This window comes from Papio anubis, chromosome 1 (genome assembly GCF_008728515.1).
Source record: "Papio anubis isolate 15944 chromosome 1, Panubis1.0, whole genome shotgun sequence".
Taxonomy (NCBI): Eukaryota; Metazoa; Chordata; class Mammalia; order Primates; family Cercopithecidae; genus Papio; species Papio anubis.
Window position 1 is genome coordinate 34,457,474 of NC_044976.1, and position 17,781 is coordinate 34,475,254.

Here is a 17,781-nt window from a genome sequence, read left to right on the forward strand (position 1 = left end):
CGATGGCTCATGCCTGTAATCTCGGCATGTTGGGAGGCTGAGGCGGGCAGATCACTTGAGGTCAGGAGTTCGAGATCAGCCTGGCCAAGATGGTGAAACCCTCTCTCTACTAAAAATACAAAAGTTAGCCAGGGGTGGTGGCGGGTGCTGGTAATCCCAGCTACTCGGGAGGCTGAGGCAGGAGAATTGCTTGAACCTGGGAGGCAGAGGTTGCAGTGAGCCAAGATCATACCACTGTACTTCAGTCTGGGTGACAAAGTGAGACTATCTGAAAAAACAACAACAACTAGGTAGGAACTAGATTCTTTTTTTGTTTTTGTTTTTTTGGAGACAGCCTTGCTTTGTTGCCCAGGCCTCAGTGCAGTGGCATGAACATAGCTGACTGTAGCCTCAAACTCCTGAGCTCAAGTGATCTTCCTGCATCAGACTCCTGAGTAACTGGGACTGCAGGTGTGTACCACCATACCTGGTGATTTAGCAAATTTTTTGTAGAGACAGAGTCTCATTTTGTTGCCCAGGATAGTCTTAAACTCCTGGCCTGCAGCCATCTGCCCACCTCAGCTTCCTCAGAGTTCTAGGTTTTTTTTTTTTTTTGAGACAGAATTTCGCTCTGTCGCCCCGGCTGGAGTGCAGTGGCTGGATCTCAGCTCACTGCAAGCTCCGCCTCCCGGGTCACGCCATTCTCCTGCCTCAGCCTCCCGAGTAGCTGGGACTACAGACGCCCGCCACCTTGCCCAGCTAGTTTTTTGTTTTTTGTTTTTTAGTAGAGACGGGGTTTCGCCGTGTTAGCCAGGGTGGTCTCGATCTCCTGACCTCGTGATCCGCCCGTCTCGGCCTCCCAAAGAGAGTGCTAGGTTTGTATGGGTGAAAAATCGTGCTCAGGCTGCATTAGAATTTAGATTGATGTAAGTACCACATTTGATGTTCCTTGATTTTTTTTTTATTTGTGGGAAATTTGGAAATTAGACATTAAGTACTTGCCTGAGTGCTAGGCATTTATTGGAATGGAAATACATGGTATGAAAAATCTTTTTTGATTGGTGTCATTTTCAGGTTTAATTCCTATCCAGATTATTTTTTTAGAGGTAGACTAATTTATTGCTTAGATTGGGGCTTCAAGTGTTGTCGTCAGGATACTGGATATATATGATGAGTGAGCTAAAGCTTGTTTAGTGTCTATTTTGGGGCTATGGTAGGCAGATCTCTTCCCTCTGGTTAGTGTTATTACAGCTGTTGTGATGATCTCACTGAATGTAGCTAAAATGGACTTTCAGTTAGCAACAGTTTTAGAAGATTTAGTGTAATGAGCTGGCTTTTTTTTTTTTGTTTTCTTTTTTTTTTGGAGACAAGGTCTCACTTCATTCTCATTTCATTGCCCAGGCTGGAGTGCAGTGGTGCAATCACAGCTTACTGCAGCCCCTCAAACTCCTGGGCTGGAAAGGTGACTTCTGATCTTGAGAGGATCGAGTGATCCTTCCACCTCAGCTTCACAAGTAGCTGGTACTGTAGGTTCTTGCCACCATGCCCGTCTGTTTTTTATTTTTTGTAGAGATGGGGTCTGCCTGTGTTGCCCAGGCTGGTCTTTTTTTTTTTTTTTTTTTTTTGGTTTGAGACAGTGTCTTGCTTTATCACCCAGGCTGGAGTGCAGTGGGGCGATGTCAGCTCACTATAACCTCCGCTGCCCCCGTACTGGGTTTAAGGGATTATCCTGCCTCAGCCTCCCAAGTAGCTGGGATTACATGTTTGTGCCACCACGGCCAGCTAATTTGTGTGTTTTTAGTAGAGACGAGGTTTTACCATGTTGTCCAGACTGGTCTTGAATGCTTGTGCTCAAGTGATCCTCCCACCTCGGCCTCCCAAAGTGCTGAGGTTTCAGGCATGAGCCACCTTACCTGGCCAAACTGGCTTTTACATTTCGTCATCTCTGTAAGGCCTTTGTTTCCCTGGTTCTGGGTAAGTTAATCACCCTGTATCAAGTGTATTCTAGCAGGGATGGCAATATCTTTGATTTCTGTTTTCCTCCAACATTTTATTATGAAAGATTTCAAGCATACAAAAAAGTTGAAACAATTGTACAGTACAGTGAGACCTACATGTCCATCACCTAGATTTTATATTTGTTAGCATTTACTTAATTACTTTGTCACTTCTTTCCACTAATAACTCATTTTGCTTTTTTTTTGTGGTAAAATATGTATAACATAAAATTTTATCATCTTAATCATTTGTTTTTGTGGATACATTTCACAGTTTATTTACGTTTTAAGACTAACCTTGATCTCAAAATCACATATCCCTATATGTGTTTTTTGTTGTTGTTGACTTCACGTAAATGCATGGTTTGTTACACAAAGAATATAAATATTTACCATGTCTGTTACATGTAACACGTAAGAACAGCTTGTGACAGAAATTCATCAACCCCCCTATATTAAGGTTCTCCAGAGGGACAGAACCCAAGGATATATGTATAAATAAAAGGGAGTTTATTAGGAAAAATTGGCTCTCACAGTTACAAGGTGAAGTTCCATGATAGGCTATCTGCAAGCTGGGGAAAGAGAAAAACTGATCGCGTGACTCAGTCCAAATCCAAAAGCCTCAAAACCAGGGAAGCCAACAGTGCAGCCCTTAGTTCGAGGTGAAAGGCCCATGAGCCCCTGGGAGGCCTCTAGTGCAAGTCCCAGAGTCTAAAGGCTGAAGAACCTGAAGTCTGGTGTCTAAGGGCAGGAGGAGAGGATGCCAAGCATCTGTCACAGCATGAGAGAGTGAGCAGACTCAGCACGCAATCTACTTATCCCCCCTTCTTCTGGCTGCTTTGTTTAGCTGTGCTCAATGCTGATTGAATGGTGCCCCACCCACATTGAGGTTCCAGCTGGTTCCTCTCACAGTCCACTCACTCACATGTCAGTCTTCTGGCAACACCCTCACAGACATACCCAGGAACATTGCCTCGTCAGCCATATAGCCAATCCTCTGTCCAGTCAAGTTGACACCTAATATTAACCATCACAGCCCTTACCATTTTTTTGGTATAAATATAGGTATCAAAATAATCCTGGGTTTTTTTATTCAATATTTTGGATTTTTTTTTTCTTGTGCACATTTTGGATACTACTAGAAGTCAGCACCTGCACCACTTCAAAAATTAACATAATTTGTGATAATATTTATTTTACCTGCTACTTTAAACAATTTTGGCTGCAGCTTGTCGCTAAGCAAAATGGATAAAGCATGCCATTTCTGTTTTTCCTTCTTAAAATTTTTACTTTTCAGAAATACGTGCCGCTGCCACCTGACACTTCTCGCCACGCTTTTGTCTTACAAATCTGAATTCTCTTTAGAGTACTCCAGGTTTATGTTTAAATGACAGTGCCCTAACAAGAGAAAAAAAAATTGTGCTGTATTTTTCTTCCCATTACCTGAAAGCATAATGGGTGGGGGTGTGTGTGTGTGTGTGTATATATATATGTATACATGTACACACACATATATAAATAAAACATGTCCTTACAAATGCCCAGGTCATGTTTACCAACAGAAATTCTTTTACTGAATGTGTGGGTATTTTGCATTGTGATACTTAATTAAGACTTGAGTAGAAGGTTGACTTAAATTTAAGATCTGCTAAAATTTTCTTTTTTCTTTTTCTTTTTTTTTTGGAGACGGAGTCTCGCTCTTTTGCCCAGGCTGGAATGCAGTGGCGTGATCTTGGCTCACTGCAATCTCCAACTCCTGGGTTCAAGCAATTCTCCTGCCTCAGCCTCCAGAGTAGCTAGAACTACAGGCACCCACTACCATCCCTGGCTAATTTTTGTATTTTTAATAGAGATGGGGTTTTGCCATGTTAGGCTGGCCTCGAATTCCTGACCTCAGGTGATCCACCTACCTTGGCCTCCCACAGTGCTGGGATTACAGGTGTGAGCCACTGTGCCTGGCTAAGATCTGCTAAAATTAATTGTCATGGTTTTACTTCTGGTGGCTGTGGAAGCTACTTATTTTCTTCGGATGTCATTAGATGTCTTAGCTCTTGAAGTACAACTTTAATGCTATATGGATTTTGCCATTTTGCTTACAGTGGTATGCTCCATGCATCCACCATCCCACTGGAATTATTTATTCCATTCATAATAATTTTTGGTATAAACCTAACTGATGAAGTTTCCGGGTATTTAGGTCTACATTCTACTTTCAGGTTATATATTCTGCTTTCATTTTTTTGTGTGTTCATTTATTTGTTTTTTTTTAATAATTTTTTTTTTTTTTGAGACGGAGTCTCGCTCTGTCGCCCAGGCTGGAGTGCAGTGGCCAGATCTTAGCTCACTGCAAGCTCCACCTCCCGGGTTCATGCCATTCTCCTGCCTCAGCCTCCCAAGTAGCTGGGACTACAGGCGCCCGCCACCTCGCCCGGCTAGTTTTTTGTATTTTTTTAGTAGAGACGGGGTTTCACCATGTTAGCCAGAATGGTCTTGATCTCCTGACTTCGTGATCCACCTGTCTCGGCCTCCCAAAGTGCTGGGTTTACAGGCTTGAGCCACCGCGCCCGGCCCATTTATTTGTTTTTTGAGACAAGGTCTCACTCTCCCGCAGTACAGTGGCACGAACATACGAACTCCTGGGCCCAAATGATCCTCCTGCCTCAACCTGTGGAGTAGCTGTGACTACAGGTGTGCGCCACGATGCCTGGCTAATTTTCTTTATGTATTTTTTTTATGTCTTTTTTTTTTTTTTTTTTTTTTTTTGGTTGAGACGGAGTCTCACTCTGTCACCTAGGCTGGAGTGCAGTGGCCGAATCTTGGCTCACTGCAAGTTCTGCCTCCCGAGTTTACGCCATTCTCCTGCCTCAGCCTCCCGAGTAGCTGGGCACCCGCCACCTCGCCTGGCTAGTGTTTTTTTTGTTTTTTTTTTTTAGTAGAGACGGGGTTTCACCGTGTTAGCCAGGATGGTCTCGATCTCCTGACCTCATGATCTGCCCGTCTCGGCCTCCAAAGTGCTGGAATTACAGGCTTGAGCCACCGTGCCTGGCCTTTCTTTATATTTTGTAGAGAGCAGGTCTTGCCATGTTGCCAGGTTGATCTTGAACTCCTGGGCTGAAGTGATCTTCCCACCTTAGCCTCTCAAAGTGCTGGGATTACAGGTGCGAGCCATCTGTTTTGATTTTTTTTTTTTTTTTTTTGAGACGGAGTCTCGCTCTGTCGCCCAGGCTGGAGTGCAGTGGCGGGATCTCCGCTCACTGCAAGCTCCGCCTCCTGGGCTCATGTCATTCTCCTGCCTTGGCCTTCCGAGTAGCTGGGACTACAGGGACCCACCACCACGCCCAGCTAATTTTTTGTATTTTTAGTAGACATGAGGTTTCACCATGTTAGCCAAGATGGTCTCGATCTCCTGACCTCGTGATCCGCCCGCCTCGGCCTCCCAAAGTGCTGGGATTACAGGCATAAGCCGCTGTGCCCGGTCTCGGTTTTGATTTTCTAAGGCATGTATATAGATTTGTCAGGCTTTACCTTTATGGTTTATACTCATAGAATTTTGTTTGAAATCCTTCCTCACCCTGAATTCATACAGATATTCTCTTCTGTTCTAAAAATTTTAAGGCTTTTCACAGTTAGTGTTTTTTTTAAATTGCTTATTTCATTTTATTTTGAGACAGACTGGGCGTGGTGGCTTTCACATGTAATCCCACCACTTTGGGAAGCTGAGGCAGGAGGATTACTATGATCATGCCACTGCATTCCAGCCTGGGTGAGAGTAAGACCCCATCTCTTAAAACAAAAATAGAAAGCTGATTGTGGTAAGCTGCTAACATTGCTTATAAATGCTTTGGAAATAAGATGCATTTTGTGAGGAACTTTATACTTAAGAATGACTAAGTGGCCTTGGGATTGATCTTTTGTGGGAAGGAAGAGGGTTGCCATTTGTTAATGATGTTCATAAATTGCTATTGGATTACTATAAGCTACAAAGCAGCTACTAATTTATTTTCTAGAACTAGGAGAATCAGATAATATGGACATTTTCGATAGGCATCTTTTTAATTTTCTAAAGATTTCCAACATTGGTAAGATTATTTCTAATTAGGAAGTTTGGTTGAAAATAAGTTTCTGAACTCTGTCAAATCTAGTAGCTACTTCCAATTTGTAGTTAAAAAAAGAAAAAGTCTTCAAAGGTTGAATGTGCCTTCATGGATTCTCCAGCATGAGCAAACTAATATATCTAAAACCGAATTCAAAATTTCGTGTAAATTATACCTTCTTAGCTTTACTATACTCAGTGTCAAACTGATTTCTTAGTCACTTAGTTTTGAAACCTCCTCTTTGTTGCTTCTGAGTCTCGTCAGTTACTTGTTGAATGCCATGTATATGTAAAACAGTTTCAGATTTCACTCCTGTGAGTTCTCATTTCCATTGCTATTGGATGCCTGGTGAGGAAAGCTCCTTTTCTCATATCTACCTGTACAATTTTACTTTTTTTTTTTTTTTGAGATGGAGTCTTGCTCTGTCGCCAGGCTGGAGTGCGGTGGCGTGATCTCAGCTCACTGCAACCTCTGACTCCTTGGTTCAAGCGATTTTCCTGCCTCAGCCTCCTGAGTAGCTGGGACTACAGGTACGCGCCACCATGCCCAGCTAGTTTTTTTTTTGTATTTTTTTTTTTTTTTGAGACGGAGTCTCACTCTGTCGCCCCAGCTGGAGTGCAGTGGCCCGATCTCTGCTCACTGCAAGCTCTGCCTCTTGGGTTCACGCCATTCTCCTGCATCAGCCTTTTTTTTTTTGTATTTTTAGTAGAGACGGGGTTTCACCATGTTGGCCAGGATGGTCTTGATCTCCTGACGTCGTGATCCACCCGCCTCGGCCTCCCAAAGTGCTGGGATTACAGGCGTGGGTCACCGCGCCTGGCTAAGTATCCTCCACATCCCAGGTTCAAGTGATTCTCCTGCCTCAGCCTCTTGAGTAACTGGGATTACAGGCCCATGTCGTCATGCCCAGCTAATTTTTTTGTATTTTTAGTAGAGATTGGGATTCACATGTTGGCCAGGCTGGTCTCAAACTCCTGACCACAGGTAATCTCCCCACCTCAACCTCCCAAAGGCTGGCATTACAGACGTTAGCCTGGCTCCCTCCCCCAATCTTACAGGTAAACAAACTCCTTAAAGACCTTAAATATGATAGGTACATGTCTTGCTGACTGAATGATTCTGTTCCAGGGTCTGTTCACCTCAAACTCAACTTTATCTTGCCCATCCTGATCCATCTCCTTATCCCAACAGTTTGCCTGCTTAGAAACATGCAGTGGCTTCCCATTTGCAGAGATAAAGTTCACTTTTCTTTTTACTTGGCATTTGAGGGTAGTTGTGTTTTGGTTCTTCCCTTGGGTAAATGTCTCTCTCATTCCTTGGCTCTTGATCATTGCATTTTAATAGCCCTTGAACAGTTATATTTGCTTTTCCAGCTGGGACTTTTTATATTTCGCTACCTCCTCCCCCCACCCACCAAAATCACGTATCTTTCCGTCAGTAGCAATTTTGAATAAATTTAAGATTATAGTACATCTGATAATAAGAGGTAACCTGAATGTATATCTGTGCTTATAGTTCTTCTAAGTACTTTCTTTTTTTGAGGTAGAGTCTTGCTCTGTCACTCAGGCTGGAGTGCAGTAGTGCAATCTTGGCTCACTGCAAGCTCTGCCTCTCAGGTTCATGCCATTCTCCTGCCTCAGCCTCCCGAGTAGCTGGGACCGCAGGCATCCGCCACCACGCCTGGCTAATTTTTTGTATCTTTAGTAGAGACGGGGTTTCACCATGTTAGCCAGGATGGTCTCGATCTCCTGACCTCGTGATCCGCCCGCCTCGGCCTCCCAAAGTGCTGGGATTACAGGCGTGAGCCACCGTGCCCGGCTATGTACTTTCCATGTATTAACCATTTAATTATTCCCTACAATCCTAGGGGGAGGTATGATTATAATCTGCATTTTATAGATGGAAGTGAGGCAAGGAAAGATGAAACAGATCCAGGATCGCACAGCTATTAAGGGGGTAGAGCTGAATTCAATCCCAGAGTCTGGTCCTAGAGCATGTAAATCTTTGTCCATTTTTTCATGGAAATCCAACGCAACTGGGGCAGGCAGACTGGTGCATGAGAGTATAAACAGTATTGTATCTGTGAGAATCTCAAGCACAGTATATAGGAATATGTAGAGTGAGGTCTTGTCGTTGGAGAAAAGTGGAGCGATCTTAGCTCACTGCAACCTCTGCCTCTTGGGTTCAAGCAATTCTCCTGCCTCAGCTTCCTGAGTAGCTGGAACTACAGGTGCACGCCACCATGCCTGCACATTTTTGTATTTTTATAGAGATGGGGTTTCACCATGTTGGCCAGACTGGTCCCGAACTCCTGATCTCGAGTTATTTCTCCGCCTTGTCATTCCAAAGTGCTGGGATTATAGGTGTGAGCCAGCGTGCCCAGCCTTTTTTTTTTTTTTTTTTTTTTTTTTGAGACGGAGTCTCGCGCTGTCGCCCAGGCTGGAGTGCAGTGGCTGGATCTCAGCTCACTGCAGGCTCCACCTCCCGGGTTCACGCCATTCTCCGGCCTCAGCCTCCCGAGTAGCTGGGACTATAGGCGCTGCCACCTCGCCCGGCTATTTTTTGTATTTCTTAGTAGAGACGGGGTTTCACCGTGTTAGCCAGGATGGTCTCGATCTCCTGACCTCGTGATCCGCCCATCTCGGCCTCCCAAAGTGCTGGGATTACAGGCTTGAGCCACCGCGCCCGGCCGCCTTTTTTTTTTTTTTTTAAATAATATGGGCTGGGCGCGGTGGCTCACACCTGTAATCCAGCACTTTGGGAGACTGAAGCGGGTGGATCATGAGGTCAGGAGATCGAGACCATCTTGGTTAACGCAGTGAAACCCCGTCTCTACTAAAAATACAAAAAAAATTAGTCGGGCGTGGTGGTGGGCACCTCTAGTCCCAGCTATTGGGGAGACTGAGGCAGGAGAATGGCGTTAACCCGGGAAATGAAGCTTGCAGTGAGCCGAGATCCCGCCACTGCACTCCAGTCTGGGTGACAGAGCGAGACTCTGTCTCAAATAAATAAATAAATTAATAAATTAATAAATTATTACAGGCATTACTGCATATTTATCAAAATTGTATCAATGGTTCTTTTTCTAATTTTCTGAAAATAATTGTTTGATAACATACGTTGTTCACATTATAACTTTTGCAAAAACATTGAGGGCTTCAGTTTTCTCAAGGGCCTTTCTTAGTCTTTTTTTTTTTTTTTTTTTAATTAACTTTTGGCCGGGTGTAGTGGCTCACCCCTGTAATCCCAGCACTTGGGGAGGCTGAGGCAGGCGGATGACGAGGTCAGGAGTTCCAGACCAGCCTGGCCAACATGGTGAAACCCGTTTTCTACTAAAGATACGAAAATTAGCTGTGCGTGGTGGCAGGCACCTGTCATCCCAGTTACTCAGGAGACTGAGGCAGAAGAAGCTCTTGAACCCGGGAGGCACAGGTTGCAGTGAGCTGAGATGGAGTCAGTGCACTCCAGGCTGGGCGACAGAACGAGACTCCGTCTCAAAAAAACAAATTAACTTTTTTTTTTTTGTTTTTGAGTTGAAGTCTAGCTCTGTCGCCCAGGCTGGAGTGCAGTGGTGTGATCTCGGCTCACTGCAACCTCTGCCTCCTGGGTTCAAGCTATTCTCCCACCTCAACCTCCTCAGTGACTGGGATTACAGGCGTGTGCCACCATACTCCACTAATTTTTTGTATTTTTAGTAGATATGGGGTTTCACCATGTTAGCCAGGCTGGTTTTGAACTCCTGACTTCAAGTGATCCACCTGACTCAGCCTCCCAAAGTGTTGGGATTGTATACAGGTGTGAGTCACCACACCCAGTCTTAAAAATTGACTTTTAATTGTCAAATAAAATGGTATATGTTTATGATAAACAACATGATGTTTTGAAATATGTGTACATTATGGAATGATTAAATCTAGCTAATCAATATGTGTATTACCTCATTTTTTTTTTTGTGGTGAGAACACTTAAAATCTCCCTTGGCGATCTTCAGATACACAGTACATTATTATTAACTGCAGTTACCATGTTGCCCAACTTACTCCTCTTAACTGAAATTTTGTATCTGTTGACCACATCTCTCATCTTCACCTTTTTTTTTTTTTTTTTGGAAGATGGAGTCTTGCTCTGTCATCCAGGCTGGAGTGCAGTAGCACGATCTTGGCTCACTGCAACCTCAGTCCCCTGAGTAGCTGGGATTACAGGCACACACCACCATGCACGCCTAATGGCATTTTTAGTAGAGACAGGATTTCACCATGTTGGCCAGGCTGGTCTCGAACTCCAGACCTCAGGTGATCCACCCACCTTGGCCTACCAAAGTGCTGGGATTACAGGAATGAGCCACGGTGCCCAGCCTCTTTCATCTTTTTAATATTTTAAAAAATTATTCTTTTCTTTCAGGCCTTCATTTTTGTTAATCTCCTCAGTTGTTAACTGATCTGACCCTGCCGTATCTTTATTTGTTGGTGGCTTTGACTGAGTTTTGAAGACTTTTTTTTTTTTTTTTTTTGAGACAGGGTCTTGCTCCATTGCTCAGCCTGGAGAACAGTGGTGCAATCATAGCTCACTGCAGCGTCAAATTTTATTGTAGAGACGGAGGTCTTGCTTTGTTGTCCAGTCTAGTCTCGAACTCCTGGCCTCAAGTGATCCTTCTACCTTGGCCTCCCTAAGTGTTGGATTGCAGGCCTGAACCATCACAGCTAGCCTCAGCCTCTTTTTTTTTTTCCAGACAGCAGTTTTGCTTTGTCACCTAGACTGGACGGTGTAATCATGACTCACTGCAGCCTTGACCTCCTTGGCCCAAGCGATTCTCAGCCTCCCTAGTAGCTAGGACTACAGGCCTGCTTTATTTTTTTGTAGAGACGGTCTCATTTTGTGGCCCAGGCTGGTGTTGAACTGGCTTCTAGCATTTTATATTTCTTTGTATCCTCTGTAGTAGTGCTTGTTTCAGTAAATTATTATGTATGCGAGGCCTCACTAGATTTATACTTGTGTCTTCATTGTTGCCATGCTTGCTCAAATGTTTATTATTTTGGGGCTCAAACTTAACCTATTTAGCAAACATGATGAAATCTGCCATGTACCAGGCTTTGCGTTAGGTGTTGGAGGAGATAACAAGATAAATATAAGGCACAGTCCCTATTCTTTTTTTTTTTTGTGGCGGCAGTCTTGTTCTGTCGCCCAGGCTAGAGTGCAGTGGCGTGATCCTCAGCTCAGTGCAACCTCTTTCTCCTAGGTTCAAATGATCTCCTGAGTAGCTGGGACTACAGGAGTACGCCACCACGCCCGGCTAATTTTTGTATTTTTAGTAGAGATGGGGTTTCACCATGTTAGCCAGGCTGGTCTCAAACTCCTGACCTCAGGCCACCCACCTTGGCCTCCCAAAGTGCTGGGATACGGGCGTGAGCCACCTCTCCCAGCCGGCACAGTCCCTATTCTTTTTTTGAGATGGAGTCTCGCTCTATCACCCAGGCTGGAGTGCAGTGGCACAAGCTCCACTCACTGCAAGCTCTGCCTCCCAGGTTCACACCTTTCTCCTGCCTCAACCTCCCGAGTAGCTGGGACTACAGGCGCCTGCCACCACACCCGGGTAATTTTTTTGTATTTTTAGTATAGACAAGGTTTCACCGTGTTAACCAGGATGGTCTCAATCTCCTGACCTTGTGATCCTCCCACCTCGGCCTCCCAAAATGCTGGGATTGCAGGCATGAGCCACCACGCCAGGTCCCACAGTCTCTATTCTTAAGGGACCTTCATGTTTAGTGGGAGAGACAGTTAATTACAATACAGGATGATAAGGGCAATAGTAGAACCTGGAATGAGATGCTCACTAACTCCTGGAGAGTTAGGGGAAGGTGTTTTTTTTGTTTTGTTTTGTTTTGTTTTTTAAGTTAAGGGAAGGTTTTACAGGAATTTACATTTAGCTGTTTCTGGAAGGTTTGGAATAAGCCAAGCAGGTGGTGAGTTTGTGTGTGTGTGTGTGTGTGTGTGCGCGCGCGCGCGCGCGCGCAGTGGAGGTTGAGACAGAAGTGGTTGTTTGGTGAGAGGAGGCTATTCAAGGCAGTGAGACGAGTGTGTCTAGTGGTATGGAACAGGAAAGTTCATTAAAAAAATGTTGTTTGATTAAGGGTAGAAGCATAGGAGTCAGTGGTAGAAGATGGAGTGAGTAGAGCAGGATTGCAATGTGCTTGTATTTTATTCAGTAAGCAGGAAGGACTTTTAATTGAAGGAATGACAAGATCATATTTGTGACAAGTTATTCTGGCATCAGATTTGGTCTCTTGTTTATAGATAAAAGCAATCTAGAGAAGTTGGTTATCCTGGTTTAATGCCTTGGGTTAAATGGGTTTTTTTTTTATTTTTTATTTTTTTTGAGACAGAGTCTGGCTCTGTTGCCCAGGCTGGAGTGCAGTGGCTGGATCTCAGCTCACTGCAAGCCCCGCCTCCCGGGTTCACGCCATTCTCCTGCCTCAGCCTCCCAAGTAGCTGGGAGTACAGGCACGCGCCACCTCGTCCGGCTAATTTTTTTTTGTATTTTAGTAGAGACGGGGTTTCACCGTATTAGCCAGGATGGTCTCGATCTCCTGACCTCGTGATCCACCCGTCTCGGCCTCCCAAAGTGCTGGGATTACAGGCTTGAGCCACCGCACCCGGCCTAAATGGGTTATTAATCAAGTTTGGATGAAAATGTTTACAAAATTCAGCAGTTACAGAAGGTAGACTCTGAGTATATCATCTACATTTCCAACTCTAAAATTAGTTATTTTTTATTGACTGAAATTTCCTTCCAAATAGGCCCTTAGTGAATTAGATATATTGATTTTTTTTGTTTTTTTTTTTTTGGGACAGAGACTTGCTTTGTTGCCCAGGCTGGAGTGCAGTGGCGCGATCTTGGCTCTCTGCAACCTCCGCCTCCCGGATTCAAGCGATTCTCCTGCCTCAGCCTCCCAAGTAGCTGGGACTACAGGCGCCTGCCACCACACCCAGTTAACTTTTGTATTTTTAGTAGAGACCGGGTTTCACCATGTTGGTCAGTCTGGTCTGGATCTCCTGACCTTGTGATCCACCTGCCTTGACCTCCCAGAGTGCTGGGATTACAGGCGGTATATTCTTATAATCAGAGATTTAGCATCTTCTGTATTCTCTAGTAGAGTACAATTTAGCCACGTAATAGTGAGTTTAGGAATGTTTTCTAAGACTGACTTTATAAGACACATTAAAAAAATATACAGGCCGGGCGCGGTGGCTCAAGCCTATAATCCCAGCACTTTGGGAGGCCGAGACGGGCGGATCACGAGGTCAGGAGATCGAGACCATCCTGGTTAACACGGTGAAACCCCGTCTCTACTAAAAAAATACAAAAAACTAGCCGGGCGAGGTGGTGGGCGCCTGTAGTCCCAGCTACTCGGGAGGCTGAGGCAGGAGAATGGCATAAACCCGGGAGGCGGAGCTTGCAGTGAGCCGAGATCCGGCCACTGCACTCCAGCCTGGGCGACAGAGCAAGACTCTGTCTCAAAAAAAAAAAAAAAAATATATATATATATACACACACACACCTTAGAGGCTGGGCACAGTGGCTCACGCCTGTAATCCCAGCACTTTGGGAGGCTGACGTGGGCGGATCACTTGAGGACAGGAGTTTGAGACCAGCCTGGCCAACATGGCAAAACCCCATCTGTACTAAAAATACAGAAAATTAGCTGGGCATGGTGGCGTGCGCCTGTAATCCCAGCTATTGGCGCAATCTTGGCTCACTGCAACCTCCACCTCCTGGACTCAAGTGATTCTTGTGCCTCAGCCTCCTGAGTAGCTGAGACTACAGGCACGCACCACCTTGCCCAGTTAACTTTTGTGTTTTCAGTAGAGACGGGGTTTCACCATGTTGGTCAGTCTGGTCTTGAACTTCTAAGCTCAAGTAATCTGTCCACCTTGGCCTTCCAAAGTGCTGAGATTACAGGCATGAGCCACTGCACCTGGCCTGAATGTTCTTAATGTCACTGAACTGTACATATAAAAATGGTTAAGACAGAGTGAGACTCCGTCTCAAAAAAAAAAAAAAAATGGTTAAAATGGTCAGTTGTATGTTATGGCACTGGAGATATAAAAAGGAATTTGATCTGATACCTGCCCTCAAGGAGTAGTTTACTTATAAAGTGCATGACCACTGGTTGTCAAGGAAATAGAGGCTAAAGTGGTAAGGAAATGCTGTTAGCTCATAGAAGTTTTGTAATGTGATAAAAAGATAAGTTCTGGGAAAGTAGTCATTATGAGTTCTTGACAAATCAGTCTGATCTACTGGGCTGGGATAACTCAGATGGGAAAGTTACTTTGCCCCAACCTCTCTGCACAGCCTGAGAACATGAGTTTAAAAACCACTGGTCTAGATAGAAATGTTCAGGTGCATCAGTTGGCATGTTTGATTCTTCTCTGTGTTGTACGTTGAGAACTTGAGGCACAGAATGATAGGGTTATTTAAGGAGCAGACTGATTCAACCTGGAATTAGGCATAGGCTTGGGTTTGTTGTTGACAGAGCATACTGCTCTTTTTTTTTTGAGACGGAGTCTCGCTCTGGCGCCCAGGCTGGAGTGCTGTGGCCGGATCTCAGCTCACTGCAAGCTCCGCCTCCCGGGTTCCCGCCATTCTCCTGCCTCAGCCTCCCGAGTAGCTGGGACTACAGGCGCCCGCCACCTCGCCCGGCTAGTTTTTTGTATTTTTTAGTAGAGACGGGGTTTCACCGTGTTAGCCAGGATGGTCTCGATCTCCTGACCTCGTGATCCGCCCGTCTCGGCCTCCCAAAGTGCTGGGATTACAGGCTTGAGCCACCGCGCCCGGCCCATACTGCTCTTTTTACAGGTTTTGAGGATCGAATTAGTGTCTTACATTCTGAGTTTGCCATAAAGCTAAATTCTGAATTCTCATGACAATGTAGTTGTTTAATGACCACGTGACTACCCAAACCAGCTCGTTGAAGCAATGTATTTTCACAGTCATTTTGATACTGGCCCAATTAACAATATTTATTGAGTACTCCTTTGTGCCAAGCACTTTTTTGAGAACATTTTACATATATTAATTTATTCACTGTTCAACAACACTGTGAAGTGGGAACAGTTTTATAGATAAGGGACCACAGATAGTGAGATTTAATTAAATAACTTATCCAGGGTCTCACAACTAGTAGTTGGTGGAGTTGGGAATCAAACATAGGCTTCAGAGCCAGATGTGCTCTTATTATTTATTGATCAGCTGCTTTGGAAATTGCTTTGGGATGACTAATTACTGACTTTTACTTGCTTTACTCTGAGTTGCTGGGCATAAATATTAAAAAATATCAGTTCCTGCCATTTGGGAGCCTTACAGTTTTGAGAATTACTATTCATTAGGGTTTATTATTATTATTATTTTTTTTATTATTATTTTTGAGATGGAGTTTTGCTCTTGTTGCCCAGGCTGGAGTGCAGTGGCACGATCTTGGCTCACGCAACCTCCGCTTCCCGGATTGAAGCAATTTTCCTGACTCAGCCTCCCAAGTAACTGGAATTGTAGGCATGTGCCACCATGCCACGCTAATTGTGTGCTTTAGTAGAGACAGGGTTTCAGCATGTTGGTCAGGCTGACCTGGAACTTCTGACCTCAAATGATCCATCTGCCTTGGCCTTCCAAAGTATAGGCATGAGCCACCATGCCTGGCCAGGGTTTATTCTTACTGGCCATCTGTACTAAATGCATTTGTTAGACAAATGATGAAGAAAATGGGTTGACAGTCTTTCTCTCCAAAGGGTCAGGTACTTTAGGCTTTGCTGGCCAAGAGGCAAATTTGAGACTACTATGTGAGTACTTACATGACAAGAGAGAAAACAAATTTGCACAAAGTCTTTATTTCAAAATACAATAATTAGGCTGGGCACAGTGCCTCACACCTGCAATCCCAGCACTTTGGGAGGCTAAGGCAGGCAGATCACCTGAGGTCAGTTCAAGACCAGCTTGGCCAACATGACGAAACCCCGTCTCTACTAAAAATACAAAAAAATCAGCCAGGCGTGGTGGCGCACGCCTGTAATCCCAACTACTCGGGAGGCTGAGGCACACGAATCTCTTGAACCTGGAGGACAGATGTTGCACTGAGCCAAGACCACGCCACTGCACGCCAGCCTGGGTAACAGAGTGAGACTATATCTATAGATACGCATATATGTATCTGTAAATGTAAATAATGAGTATAATTTTTGTAATAACAGGTCTATAAGAATGGAATTCTGCTTTTGGGGAATACAATTTCACTTAATTGGGGCTCCAAGTTAGCATTGACTTTCAAAATTGAGGGCAAACATTTTTGTTAATGCTGATTTGTCGTGAAATTTTATATGTGTCATCTTTGAAAATGTCTTCACGCAGATGGGTACTGCCAAATACTTATATTAATCTGTGAACATGTGATTTTAATTGAGCAGATTTATCTTTTGGAAGGTGCAGAAGTATGTTAGATTCTTGATATTTGTCTTTTAGCATACCACAACATTGCAGATAAATCACTTCCAATTGAAGATTAGATGGAAGCTCCTTAGCTGCACAGTTAGACAGATTTTGAAATATGGAGATTTACTTTACACATACATAGAGACTGGAAATATGCTGGAACTGTAGTTTGAGCTCAGAAAATCTGCTTCAAATTTGTGTGGGGATAGAGATACCACTTCTTGTTCAACTTTTGACAGTATGAGAAGTGAATAAAGTAATTTGACATTTCTTAAAATCGAAACATTTCTTGTCATTAGTATTATTTTATCACAGTATGTGTTTCCCATAGAAGTGCTATTTTGACTTCTAATTGTATTTTATTTCCTTGAGACAGAGTCTCCCTCTGTCACCTAGTCTGGAGTACAGTGGTGAGATCATAGCTCACTGCAACTTCAAACTCCTAGGCTCAAGCAAGCCTCCTGTCCCAGCCTCCTGAATAGCTGGGACCACAGGCGTACATCATTGAGTGAAGCTATTTTTTTTTTTTTTTTTTTTTTTTTGTGGAGTTGGATCTTGCTGTGTTCACTAGGCAGGTCTCCAACTTCTGACCTCAAGCTGTCCTCCCACCTTGGCCTCCCAAAGTGTTGGGATTACAGATGTGGGCTACTGTGCCAGGTCCTTGTAATTTTAAATTGAATTCATTAAGTCTGCAACAAAAGCTAACTTCCAAAGCTGTTTGGTATCCACAACAATAATAGTGGTTAAGGATGGTTCTTGTTGAAAAATTTCATACTCAGCCCTGAGCTTTTCGAGAAAGATAAAATTTTACTGCTTCTGATTTATCAAACTGCCGTGTGGTAGGGCAAGTCAGGACATTCACCTTTTTCTCAGCACTACACTCCAGCCTAGGTGATGGAGACCATGTCTCAAGAAAAAAAAAATCTGCAGAGAAACTGCTGATAAATAACCTTACATTTTCATAACGTTTGTCAATTTTTCCAACTAAGTCCTTTTCTTCTCTACACATATTTTTTACCGTCATTTGCTTTCCTGTAAGTTGGGAATATTGTGATGAGTGCTTAGTTTTGTAATATCAATGTATGTTGTATTTTTGGCATATCTGTGGTGTCATTTCATAATAAACACAATGATTTGCCATCAAATTCAATAACAAAATGATCCACACTTCACACTGTGCTTTAAAAGGGTAAAATCAACGTCTGCTTTTCTTGTTTTGATATGGATATGCACT

At 43.9% G+C, this 17,781-nt stretch overlaps 1 protein-coding gene across 4 annotated transcripts in view; it reads left to right on the plus strand.

The window, feature by feature from the left end:
* THRAP3 (thyroid hormone receptor associated protein 3) overlaps positions 1-17,781 on the plus strand; it is a 93,896-nt gene that overhangs the window by 23,205 nt on the left and 52,910 nt on the right. The window contains exon 1 of one of the 4 annotated variants that reach the window (XM_021939399.2): positions 6,581-6,600. The exons of the other annotated variants lie outside the window; for them this stretch is intronic. The gene's annotated coding sequence lies outside the window, so the exon portion shown is untranslated. Of the gene's footprint in view, positions 1-6,580; positions 6,601-17,781 lie in introns of those variants that run through there. 4 annotated transcript variants of the gene reach the window in all.